We start from the raw sequence: 14,059 nt of genomic DNA on the forward strand, positions 1-14,059 counted from the left end.
GCACCGCTGACCCCAGTTTCAAACGTGGTACCTGAAGTCCAAGTCATGCTGACTCTTGTCTCACCCTTCTCTGTCCTTGGAGATGATGAGAGTCACATTCGGGGTGTTTCCGTCCTTCTTGCTGATGCTACATACATAACTGTTCCCTCATGCGATCATTACACCGCAGATCCTGTGTCTTTAGAAGTCATTAGCTAACAGAGGCCTTCAGAGAGCTTATCTTAAGGAAATGTTAATCATTCCCATATTACCCACAAGGCAGTGGGCCCAAGAATGTGTCACTTCCCCCCTAAGAAACAGGAGATGCCTACAGCGTGCATGAGGGACGCGATCCAGCTCCAGTAGCTTCGCTCTGTAAACAGCTCCAACGATCCAGAAGTCTCCGTGACTAAGTTTGAGGGAGGTAACTTTGCACAGCCGTGCCGTTCAAGGTCCAGAATACACATAACAGTCATCAGCTGCTCTAGGCTACCCCTTCTGCCTCTCTGGAACTCTGTCCTGGAAACAGGCTGGCCCTTAGGCGTGTGGGAAAGGTCACCATCGTCTGGCTCTCTTCTCTGTGCTCAGAAACAAACAAACAATTAGCAGAAAGCACTTGGTGACAATTCATTATTTTATACCTGATCTGGCGGGCTCTAACAAACAGCCCTTCGAATCGCCTCTTCTGCCAGATTCTTTTCTTCCCTTCCTCCCTCAGAACCCAATCCCTGGAATTCCCCCTAGAAACCACCCCATCTGGAATATTCTGCTGACAGAAAGGCCGTAATTGAAGCCAGGTGGAGAGAGCTGCGCAGCCTCTCCAAGGCTTCACTCCCAGGGTGGTTCCTCGCTGGAGCCGGCCTCACCTCTTGTGGCTGTGAGGCTTCAGCCCCTACATGCTGTCCAGAGGACGGCACCCAGTCAGGTGCCAAGTTCATTGAATGAAGTGACATGTCTTTGGAAATCATTTGAAAATAGTGATAATCTTAGTGCTTTCACAATGCAGCAAGAAAGGTGGACTGTTGTTTGATCAATTATCTGGCTTCAAGGAAAAAACAACCTTTTGGGTACCTGTTCCTGTAAGTGGGGTGTCAGAGCGACTCTGCAGCCTGTTTTGCGGGTACTGTTGAGATGGTTACTTCTTCTGTCGTTTTTTTTTTTTTTTTTGGTCCTCAGCAGTAAAATTAGGAGCATAATATTTACTTTGGAGGGTCATGAACATTAAGCAAGAAGCCATGAAGTTAATGGCACGAATGTTGCACACAGGAAGCCTTCCATACACGTGGCTTACTGCTGAGATCAGGGTGTGTACAGGCAGACAAAGGCCTAGAATGAAATAGATGTCTGGTGGGTGAATAGGCACACCAGGAGTGTGTCTGACCAAGTATGTCCTATTTCTTGTGCACGGGCCAGATATACAGAAGCCAAGTTGAAACTTCCTGGGGGTCGTCATGAAGCCTGGCTCTTCCTTAGTATTCTCAGACTTAACCAGCCACTCTGCTTCCTGTGTGACATGGAGGAGGGACTGGGAGGCTTAGGTTGCCTGGTCTGCAGAATGGAAGAACCAGCTTCCTTTTCATTACACCACTCCATGACTCACTGATTAGCTCCTTTTCTATTGCCATGACAACACAGCATAACCAAGGCAACTTATGAGAGAAAGCATTTAATTTGGGGTTCATGGTTCCGGAGGGTGAGTCCATGAGCATTCTGGTGGGGAGTACGGCAGCCGGCAGGCAGGGATGGCACCGGAGCAGTAGCTGAGAGCATCCATCTGATCATGAGCTGAGGCAGGAAGAGGAGGAGAAGGAGAAGGCTAACTGAGAGTGGCCTGGGCTTTTGAAACTTTAAAGCCCACCCCCAGTGACACGCCTCTTCCAGCAAAGCCACACCCCCTAATCCTTCCCAAACAGTTTCACCTACTGGTGACCAAGCATGTAGATATTTGAGCCTTGAGCTGGCCACCTCCTCAACAGTGAACTTACTTGAGAGAATGCCTCTTGTGAGTACATTGTTTTATGTAGCACAAACAAACCACGTAGGGCTTGATCCAGTTCACACTCTTTCTCCCAGTGTAATTACAAGAGTATTCAGCAGCACAAAGAAGGATTTATAAAAATATCAAGAGAAGCAAGACAGACTGTAACATTTGCTTAAGACCACCATGGAAAGTTCTCTGTAAGATACAGCAAGCAAATACAACGGAGTACAGATAACATTTTGGTTAATATCGTTTCTGGAAAAAAAATTGAAACAACTAAAACTTATTTGGGTGAGGTGAGAATTTCACTTTTAGCTCCACAGGCTTTTATTGCTTTGAAGTTTATAACATATATTACTTATTTATTGAGCCTATCTAAACCAGTGATATTCCTAAGCAATAATGTAGTTATGTATATACATGATCAAACAGGGGGACAATTCTAAAAAAATAAAGAGTAGGTATGTCAGGCTGATGAAATTATACAAAAATTCCTTATTTGCATTATTGACGTCTACACAATCATTAGGATTTTTCTCCCACAAGTTGCTCACACAGAGTGTGTGGAAATTGATAAAACAATCCAGGTTGGATAAATTTCAAAGGCCTTTGTGTTGTGGATGTATCTCCCAAAGTGTTAGAATCTTAATTTCAACAGTATCTAGAAATGTGATTTTTAAATGGTGACTGCCCCCAACAATGGATTAATGGTCTTGCTTTGGGAGTATGAGATATCACAAGAGGGATTTATAAAGCATGAGCCCGACCCCTCGCTTCTCCCTGTCCCTCTCCCTCTCTCCTTCTGCAGTGGGATGATGAAGCCAACTGGATGATGCCAGCCACTCACAGCCCTTGGCATTAGACTCCTCGTCTTCCAGAACTGTAAGGAATACATTGCTTTTGTTTTCTTCCTCTTTTTTTTCTTTTAATAACTACCCACTCTGTGGTATTTCATGATAACAGAACAGACTAAGATAGCAACTTGAGTTTTGCCGACAGAGATCATACCAAGGACTTTCAGTTGAGACCAAAGTATGGGCACAGACTGCCTGGGATGCTGGAAACCAAATGATCTCAGTTAAATTTGGTGGGAGGGCTGTCTTTCTAGTTTTACTTCCCCGCCCCACCACTTCCAACACTAATGGCCAGAAACACAGGGTGAAAAAACTAGATGATCATTTTTCCCTGTCTCCCTGAGAACCGGACACATTGTGCACACGGCACTTGGCTCTGTCGCACACACACTGTCACTGATGGGCGAGGGACTGTCCACTCACCCTCCTGCACTTTGCTCTGTGCTTTCCAAGTGGGAGGACGCAGCATCAGCCTCAGCGCCGTAAATCCAGCCACTTAAAGAAGCTCAAGAGAAAAGAATTAGTGTGGAAAGTTCCAAAGTTGGACATAGAAGTTGGCATGATGCCGAGCAATGGCAGCGCAGGCCTTTAATCCCAGCTCTCAGGAGGCAGAGGCAGGCGGATCTCTGTGAGTTCAAGGGCAGCCTGGTCTACAGAGTGAGTTCTAGGACAGTCGGGGCTACGTAGAGAAAGTCTGTCTCAAAAAAACAAAAAGAAGTTCACATGATGACTCAGTGGGTAAAGGTGCTTGTGGCCAAGCCTGGAGACCTGAGCTCAGTCCCTGGCACCCACATCATGGGGATAAAAAGAACCAACTCCTGCAAGTTGTCCTCTATACACAAGTGTGTGCGTGCGCACACACACACACACATACACAAAGTAAATAAATATTAAAAACTCAAAGTTAGGCACAGAACACACACACACCCCACTCCCTAGCTTACTAAAAACTGAAATGACCGACTTGCTCAAGACCACGGGCCTTGAGTGGAAGACCTTGAGTCATGCACGTAACACTGAAACCCTCCTTTAGTCTCTGTTTGCCATTTCTCCAAGGCCTTTGCACTTGAGCAGAGCTTGGGTCCTTTGGGACAAAGGACTCATACAGAGTGGGGGAGTATTTCATTTGGGTTGGGGGCAGGGACTTCCAGTGCCGCAAGCAGGTTCCTCCGCAGAATGGAAACACACTTAAGTTGGTCCTTGGTGTACACAAACAGCCTTTGAGCAGTTGGGCGTGTGCCCCCACCACCACCTGAGCCATACATCACCTGAGCCCCAGTAGCCTGTAATGGATGGCTTTAATATATTACCAACGGGAAACTGTCCTCATGATTTACTGGAGTCCACATCATTGGCATTAGGAGGCAGCATTCATCAAAGTTATGGGTTTGGCCCCTGAAAACCATTAGGTAAATCTCTACAGTTAATGTATTCACCTTGGACCACAGTCTAGGAGGAATGAAAATACTCCATTGCCTTTCCTTTAAAGCTGCCTTCCCATTAGTAAAGTGTGTGTGTGTGTACAAGTCACATGGGCATTTGAAGCTGTGTACTGGGCTACAGGCCTGCTGAGAGGACTCCTCCTCAGCTCTCTCTAGAGGGAGGAAGGTCAGGCCCCAAGTTAGACATCCCAAGGAGAAGGCCTGTCCTGACTTTCTAGTCTCCAAGATATAGAAGCAAAACAGAAAAGTCGGGAGTCGTTTGATTTCACAGCAGGCTCCCTTACTTGCTGAAGGGACAGAGGGGGGAAATGAAGCCACAGAAAAGCGAGCTGTGAGGAAGGAGCAGGAAGGGGCCTACGGCCACCAGATTAAGAAACGAAAGCAAAAGCAGGGACTACTGGAAAGAAAGGGGGGCGTCAGAGTGGGGACGTCCAGAAGAGAGGTCCGTGCAGGGGAAGGACAAATCAGAACAAAGTACGTGAAGATACTATAAGGGACATCCACGACTTTGCATGCTGACTTTAAAAACAATATTAAAGGGCTGAGGAGACGTCTCAGATGATGAAGCCCTTGCCCCCCCCCCCCATAAAGACTTAAGGTTCGGAAGCCCAGGAACCGCGAAAGAGAAGGTGGGCATGGTGGGTCATCTATAATCCCAGATCATAGAAGGAGTAGGCAGAGTCTCTGGCACAAGCTGGCTAGCGAGATCAGCTGAATCGGTGAGCTCTGGGTTCAGCAAGCGACCTAGGCTCAATGTGTATGTAGAGAACGATTAGGGAGAACGGGCATCAACTCCGGCCTCCACACTGCGCATGTGCGCCCACCTACACACAAGAGAACATGCGTATGCACAAACAAAATAAAAGCAATTCATTTTTAAAAAGACCTACAAGTCCTGAACTTCTGGCTGCACGCCTTGTCTCCTTATTGACTAGTCGGTGTTTACAAAGAAAAGCGTCGATCTGGAGCTGGGGCAGCGGCTCCGTAGACAGAGTGCCCGTGGTGCAGCGTGAGGACCTGAGTTCGAATTCTCAGAACACAAGCAAATAACCTTGAAACAGGCAGTTTCAAGCCTGTAATTCCCCAGAACCAGTGGGGCAGAGGCAGGGGGATTCCTGACGCTCACTGGCTAGCCAACCCAGCTGACTAATGGCGGGTTCGGTGAGACCGTGCCTCATAAAAAAATAAAAGGTGCAGAGGGACCAAGGGAAAGATGTGTAATGCTGACCTAGAGCCTCTAATGCACATGTGAATTACACCCTCACTGTACTCACTGTATTACACACACTAACAAGAGAACGCACGTGCATGTGTGTGTGCACATACATGTGTGTATCACTCCCACCCACACACTCACACACAACCAGTCAGTTTATTTGTTTTAAACGGAGGGCAGGCTGGCAGTACTATTGGTGCTGACGAGGAGAAAGGGCCTATGATAAAGACCAACCGCTAGAGCTCGCCTCTTCAATCTGTTTTCCCGAATGTTCCAGTCAGCACTGCTATCATGTAGGAATGCTTACATTTGTTTGCAATCTGGAGTACACTCTTACCAGTAAAAAAACCTGGTCACCCGGAGAGAAAGAGCTGTTCACTGCAGTTCAGGTCACTGACTCTGGCTGGGTTTGCTCAGAGAATTGGGAGCCTCCCATGCTGGAGAAGATACAGGCCTCCAAAGTTCAAGGATGTTATTGCCAGGCCTAGCTCATGCTAAGACACAGCACAGCCTGTGCCTTCACAGACCATCATGCCCCTTCCCAGAGACAGAGCTGGCAATGGGAAGAAAAGTGTTCAAATGATTGTTGACCTGCTCGGCATTTTAAATTATAGGTAAGAGCCTCTCTCTTGAAGCTGAATGTATGGACAGGCATTAGTCCAATAAAAACACAGGCAAAATAGCAGTTGTCAACCATTCTACAGGTTTGATGTTAATCGCTGCCGTCCTAAGAGGCCACGCTAGGCAATGGCGCCTTTGAGAGCTTTGTCCGGTTGCTTCTCCTTCCTCCACACCCACAAGCAAACTTTGCAGATCAGTTTACCAGTCTGCATCCTTCTGGGATAGATGTTCCCCCTGACCTCAGATCGCTCTCCTCAAGAGTGGAAAGTTGCTGTACTGAGCTGGGCACCCTGTCATTTTCTAAGGCAATCTGCTTCAGGAACAGGCTGCTAACAGGGCATTTCAGAACTTAACACTTCATTAAAGGAAAACCAAACCAAACCCTCGAAGTGACCTCATAAACGGACGGGGAATGTTTAAAAGGAGATTCTGCTAAAGCAGCAGGGTGTCTCCCCTCCGCAGCCCCACACGTAATGACTCTTCCACGGCCCGAAAACGGCTGTGTTAATTCTTGTTTCTAAGCCTCCTACTTGCTTTTAGGATTATTGGGAAACATCTCTGTCCCACATACAGCCACATGTAACACACGGTCTACAGTTCTTGAAGTTGTCCATAGCAACCTTTTGTTTTCTCAAATATTAAATTCTCTATGTTCTAGGCTGCTCTGCAAATCACTTATTTACCTAAATGCATTTTTTGGAGCAAAAAATATCCATGCCAGATAAGGGAGGAGCAATATTAAGTGTGGTTTTAAAGTATATTAAAAAGAATTATCTATTTTTAGTCTTTATGTGGCTTGCCTGCAGGTGTATATATTTACCACGTGTGTGCCTGGTGCCCAAAGAGGCCAAAAGATGACATCACATCCCATGGAACCCAGGTCCTCTGCAAGAGCAGTGAGCTTTCTTAACTCCTGAACCATCTCTCCAGCCTCTAGTTATGTTTAAAAAAAAATTAACAAAGTAAGTTTTCAAATTTTGGTAAAATTTAAAGACAACTTTAAACTTATTTACTCCACTGCCCATTCAAACCCACTGTCAGAGGCTAATCATTCCTCGATTCTTGGAGGAAATCTCAAGTCCTTCCCCGAGTTTCTCAAAGTAATGTCATAATCGCATTGTCATATTATTAATTCTTTGATAGTAGAATCATAATACACATTCTAGGCAGGTCCCACGTTACTTGCTCCTTCCTAGTTAACAAAACATCCTCCGATCAAAGTCACAAAACAAAGTTGTCCAATTTTACATTCTAGGAAGATTCCAAACTCCATTCAAAATTAGGTCTTTTCCCAACTAGAATTCGGGGCTCTCTAGGAAGACTTAGATGGGGGATAAGTCTCCTCTGTCATTTTGTCTGCTTCTCCTTTTCTGTCCTCCCTAACTCTCTAGGTGCCCACAGCTCCAGGTTACACAGTAGGGAATGGGTGGGCGAGGAAAGAGCCATGACGAAGTTCTCAAGGAATGGGTGAGCCAACCATCCAGATGGAGACGTGAGCTCAGGTGAGGCTCTCTCAGCTGGGTGAGGAGCTAAAGCTCTCTCTGTTTGAGGGGTGTGTTTTGGGTTCTTGAGACTATAATTGTTCTAATGTAAATAATGGATAACCCTCAGCTGCTTGTTTTTATCTTTTTCTTTCCTCAGCTCCAGGGAATTTAGTGATCCAGCAAGGGCTGGGTCACCTCAGTCATCTAGGCAGTCCTCTGAGCAAACTGAAAACGTCTCTGGTGGGGCTCTTTCCCACAGTGTTCAACTCTGATCCAAGAAAGAATGCTTGTGTCTGTGTGTGAGTGAGTGAGTGTCTATGTGTGTGTGTGCGCGCACGTGTGTGTGTGTGTTGTTCTGACTCTGCAGGCCAGAGAATCTCACCCTTACATTCCCAAAGCATCATTTCAGAGAGCCCAGCCTCCTAAAACTGCAGCAGCAATCCCAGCAGCCTCCCGGAGCGCCTTGCACTGGACACACACACACACCTCCGCGTGTGCTATCCACAACTTGAGAACAGCCATCTCTGAAGTTCTCTCTACCCCACGGCATCAGCCTCTTCTGTCTTTGCAAGCAGAGGGAGCTTTCGATCCTCACCACCTTATTGGTGAGTCCTCTCCTAGTCAAGCACTTCACCTTGGCGGGGAGGCATTCTGAGCGTTGTCTGAGGGGAAAAGCTCCCATAATCTGGATTCACTAAGCACCTTGGTCTTCTTAGGTTGTTATGGGCCAAGCTGCTAACTAACCTACGCCTAAAGCCCAGCTTGCTGCTGTGAGCTGCAACCTAAATGCCGACTCTTGGGAATTCATGTACATAAAGGAAACAAGATAAACCCACAGTGAGATTCATTGGGAACAAGATTCACCTTTTGGCTTTCTTAGACCTCCAAAGGCAGCCCTGGACTGCCTGAAGAGACTCACAAATCAACACTCACACAAGCAGATTCCTAGTCACAGGGAGCCTCCTGGAAACAGACTCAGACAGACAGACAGACAGACAGACAGATGCATACGCGTGTGCGCACGCGCACACACACACACACACACCAGCCCCTCCTTTCTTGGCACCCTCCCGTCAGTTTGATTACTTTTATTTTGATAGACCTCCTCTGCACCAATTAAAAGTTCCTGCCAACATCCAGAACCAATCTTGGCTACAGAGTGCCAGCCATAACAGTTTAGCTTTTATGGAAAGAAGCCTTTGGGGGCCAGGTGAGCGTTAATGGCTCCTCTTTTGTTAGTCCAGGGACCTTGTGTTTCGTGTTATGCCAAGAACCCTTTACTCGGATACCGTGTTTATACTGAAGAAGAATGAATGGGGCAACATTGTGCCTTTTCTTCTGTTTCTAAGTCAGTAAAGCTAAATTCTTATAAAACTCTAACAATAAAACATCACGCCTGAAAGAAAGTCTCGGGTTCCTGGCACTGAGCCCTGCCAGTGCCACATGGGCCCTGCTTTTCAGTTCTGCTGTTCCTCCCTTCGGCAGGAATGCTTTCCGGGTTTTATACCAAAGCGGGACAAGAGACGCAAAACAGCAGAGGTATTCATGCAGTCGAGTTACACAGCTCTCTCTACCCCTCTGCGCCATCGGCGTCCCTTCGTGCTCACAGAATCCCATTGTATATACATTAGGATCTCAGAGCTCTCAAGTGAGCCTGCTTCTAAGAAACAGGAGATTAAAGAACCGGGGTCTCGAAAGAAAGAGAAATAACATGTCAGCCGTGTTTATTTGTTAAGCTCCATGATTTATGCTTTCTTATGTGAAGATGGACCAGAGAAAAGGGGACACGTGACATTGTTTAGATAAGCCCCAAAGGAAGTTTGAGTCCCTTCCTCGGGAGAAGGCTTGCCTTTCATATGAAATATAAATGGTTCTGGCAGCTTATGGAGGGAAGAAAGATTTCTTACGTCTTAAAAAATAAATTCAAGATGTACCTAATTGAGTCTCTAGAGAGGAAGAATATTTAGCATTCTAAGGCGGAAAGAAGGAGGTGGGATTAAGGAAGAACGTCATAAAAAAGGAATTGAGGGCTCCTTTCACAAAACATGTTCAGGAGATGTAGAAAGAGACAACACAATTTTAGCTTAGTGTATCCATTTTAAACCCTTTCCCTCAGACATCTTCCATCCCAGCTACTGCCTCTCTACTCTTTAACATCCAGCCTAGGCAGATGGCTAAATGAAGCAGGAAAGTTGAGCAAAATTTTAGAACTTCTAATGTGGAAAAAAGTTAATAAAGTTCCCAAATAGATATTCTCTTTTACCTATCATCTACTTCCTTCCTCCCTCCCTCCCTCCCTCCCTCCCTCCCTCCCTCCCTCCCTCCCTCCCTCCCTCTCTTCCTTCTTTCCTTTTTTTGAGGTAAGCCTCTGGGTTCCACATGCCTATGCATTCCCCACACATCTGTATATATCCTCACACATGTGCATCTGTCCATCCATGAACATATACAAACACATCCTTCTTGCGTTCACACGCACAGGTTGTGCACACACACACACACACTTCATAAGACTGACTGCAGTTAACCCCCACTGAAGTAGACAGATATAATGATGCACCTTCCAGACGTCTACGGAGGGACAACATAGCACCTTCAGCACATGGAGAAAAAGAACCATACCCTGTCACCCCGCTGTAAGCCCCGCTGCGCAGGGTCTTCCAGAGGATGAAGCGTGTCTCTCCTCTTACTGGGCAGTCTCTGAAATTCAATGTTTATTTGTTCATCTTACATTCAAGTGCTTTTTCTTTTTCTTCTTGAACATTTCATGTCTAATGTTAATGCCAAGGATCGGATTATTTCCTCTTAAACAATTATCCTCCTAAAGGAGAGGGATTCTTATTAAAAAGGGAGGATTTCAAAGTCATTTTAGAATCACTTCTGCGTGTTATTTTTCAGGCTTTATAAAACATTTGAATTCAGCTGCTTTTGAATCCAAGCAAAACACTTCAAAAGTTAAGCAAGCCTTGTTTCCTACGTTAAGGGTATTTTAAAATGACAGATACGGGGAAATAAAAGCCTTTTCAGGGGCATATAAACTGGAATCCAAACAAATTTCAAGACTGATGAGAGAATGAAAACCTTAACAGGATATCCCATATTTAACACATTCTCCACGGACTTCAGACTTCCGGATTGGTCCTGAACTATTCCCCATGTAATAAAGACATCATCTATCAGTGTCACAACTCACTGCCTGGTGCTCTCCAAGACACTTGGACAAGTCTTCAACAACTCAACTTACAGGAAAGCCAGCTTGTGAAAGAGCAGACAATTTGTCCTTGTGTGAATGGTCTCCCCGTAGCCACTTGTACATAGACACTCATTCATTCAAGAAACACTCCAGGCTGCTTGTCTTCTATCAATAATTTCCAGCCCCCAGATAACCGTCAGAATCACCTGGGCTCGTCCGGCAGCTGCTGGTTCATCCCTTAAGGAGCGGGACTGAAGGTCTTAGCTTTTGCAGCCTGATATGGAGTCACTCAGTATTCAATTGGTTCAGAGAGAAGGTGCACGTATTCCTATGGGAGAGTTGCCTTTTCATCCCAGCATCTCATCACGATTGTTTCTTCTTGTGTCCTACATGTCTACGCAGGCACCAGTGCTGGAGAGATGGGTGGGGGAAAGAGGAGTAGACAGAGGTTTAACAGTGGCGTGAATGCCCCCACCCCCAGCATTTCACTACTGCATCTGTGCTAGTGTCTGGCCAGGATGAAGTACAATGGTCCCTGACCTTCGGTGAGAAGTTCCCAACTTCTGATGGTGAGAAAGTGTATCCACCAGCCGTCCCACTTTTCACTTTCTCACAGCTGTGCCCCGTGTGAGCGCTCTGACCACACTTAGGGAAGGCCGGGCCAAGCTGTGATGCTCACTGTGTTGGTGTATGATGTACATCCTCAGCTTAGAGTATTTTCAATCCCCAGTGTGTTCATCAGGATGTAGCCATCGTAAATCAAGCAGTGGCTCTTAACATAGACTGCTGCTGTAGGAAATCCCTTTGTACACTGTAAATATTTGTCGCTGTGATTGGTTTAACAAACAAGCTGACTGGACAATAGCTGAACAGGATAAAGTTAGGTGGGAAAGTCAACCTGAGAATGATGGGGTGAGGAAGGGGAGTCAGAGGAATCAAGAACAAGTCGGACATACAAAATGGGATAGAGGTAAAGGCCACAAGCCTCGGAGCAGCACATAGATTAATAAAAATGGGTTAAGTTGTAAAAGCTAGTTAGTTAGTAACAAGCCTGAGCTATTGGCCAAGCATTTATCATTTATAGTAAGTCTCTGAGTCAGTTATTTGGGAGCAGGTGGTTGGGACAGGAAAATTCGGTCTACAGATTGTCCCTCTAATTCAATGATAACTTTTGGCCAGGAGCATCTAAAGTCATCTTTTGATGACAAATACAGGATATTCAGACTTCAAAGCTAAGAAACCACCCTTGGTGAGATACACATTTATCTGGGCTCCTGCCAGTGCCTGTGTGCCCAGAGGCACACTCCCAATGAGGAAAGCTAAAAACAGGGATGCCCCACAAACAGCAGAGAAACACCGTAAAGTAGCCATAGGTAGAGGGGTCCCCAAACTCTCTACACATACTCTGTCAAACCCTTTGTTGACCACTGAGCAGAGGTTTAAAGGGTGGAAAGCAACAGTTGGGGGTCAAACGTAGCCAACTAGAAACTCGCGACCTCCCATTCAGAGGGACCCAGGAAAGCACTAGTATCCCACTGAAGCCCTCGAAGGTCTGGGACTTAAGACCAAACACAACAGCCAGTGCTAACGACTGTGTTTGTTAGCGTCCACCCTCATCCACTCCTGTCAGAATCGGCCGAGACTTCCTCAAAGCTGAGGAGATCTGAGTAACAACTCCGTCTTGTCAAGGACAATAGTTGCCTCTCCTCGTAGAGCTCTTTGCAAGGCTCACATCACTAACTGATAAACCTAAGGGGGATGTCTACAGATTGCTTTTTTAAAAAATATAACAAAAACTCCCAGCGAAGAACAGAAATATTATTCTTAGATTCCTGGTGTTTACTACCTAGATTTATTTTGTCTTCCATTACCTGTGAATACACAGAGAGCATTTTTTACTTTTTAATTTTTTAGATTATAATCACATCATTCCCTCACTCTCCCCCTGCCCCCACCATGTGCCTCTCTTGTTCTCTTTCTAGTTCATGGCTCTTTTCTTATGTTGTGACGTGCATACATACATACTTATATATTCTTAAATATAACCTGCTCAATCTGTATAATGTCACTTGTGTGTATGTTTTCACGGCTGACCTCTAGGTATTGGATAACCAAATGCTATGCTCATCCCTGGGGAAGACTGTTCCCCGACTCTCAGCACTCCTTACCTGCCTGCAGTTCTTTGTGAAGGTTTGAGGGATCTAGCAACTTTAGAATGTCCAATTTGATGTCCTTGTTCAGCTCATATTTAAGCAGTCATATTGGTGAGACTGTGGGACACAGTCTCACAGCAAACTCCCAGATCTCTCTGGCTCTTACAATCTTTCTCTCCTGCTTCTGCAATGTTCCCTGGGTCTTTGGGTGTGAGGGTTGTTCTGTATCTGTTGGGACTGGACTGCACAACCTACATTTTGATCAGTTGTGGTTTTCTGTAATGTCTCCATCTGTTGCAAAGAGTTAGAGAAGCCTGTTTGGAAAAGATTTATTTATTGCTGGGCAGTGATGGCACACATCTTTAATCCCAGCACTCAGGAGGCAGAGGCAAGCAGATATCTGTGAGGTCGAGACCAGCCTGGTCTACAAGAGCTAGTTGCAGCACAGGCTCCAAAGCTACAGAGAAGAAACCCTGTCTCGAACCCCACCCCATAAGATGTATTCATTATGTATACATGTGTATTCATATGCTTGTGCATGTGCCTGCACACCAGAAGAGGGCACCAGATCTCATTACAGATGATTGCGAGTTACCGTGTGGTTGCTGGGAATTGAACTTAGGACCTCTAGAAGAGCAGCCTGTGCTCTTAATCTCTAAGCCATCTCTCCATCCCTGGAAATCTTCTTTAGTAGCCAGTAGAGGTGAGAATTGCTGCTTTTTTATATTGTGTGCAAAAATGATGGAGCTTGAGAAGTTATAGGATCACCCATTCATACTTGTCTCAGCTTCGGTCCTGGTTAGTTTCTAGGAGATGCGCAGGCATACATGCAGGCAAAACACTCTTAAACATAAAACAAATACATACAAAATTTAAGAGACAAAGTATCAGTAGAAAAATTATAGCTGCACCTAACTTTATTCTATGTAAGCAAAATTTTATAATTACATAATTACAAAATTTGAAGCTACACAATTTTGTCCCAGTCTTTCTGCAGTCACTCCACACTCCTCCAAAATGCAAATATCCATGTGTCTTAAATGCAATGAAACTGAAAATTCTTTCGGAATTGACTTCACAAAAGCAAAGACAAAAATAGCCTACAACACATATTAATAGTCTGTAAGGTATGAAGA

The sequence above is a fragment of the Chionomys nivalis genome, chromosome 10 (genome assembly GCF_950005125.1).
Source record: "Chionomys nivalis chromosome 10, mChiNiv1.1, whole genome shotgun sequence".
Taxonomy (NCBI): domain Eukaryota; kingdom Metazoa; phylum Chordata; class Mammalia; order Rodentia; family Cricetidae; genus Chionomys; species Chionomys nivalis.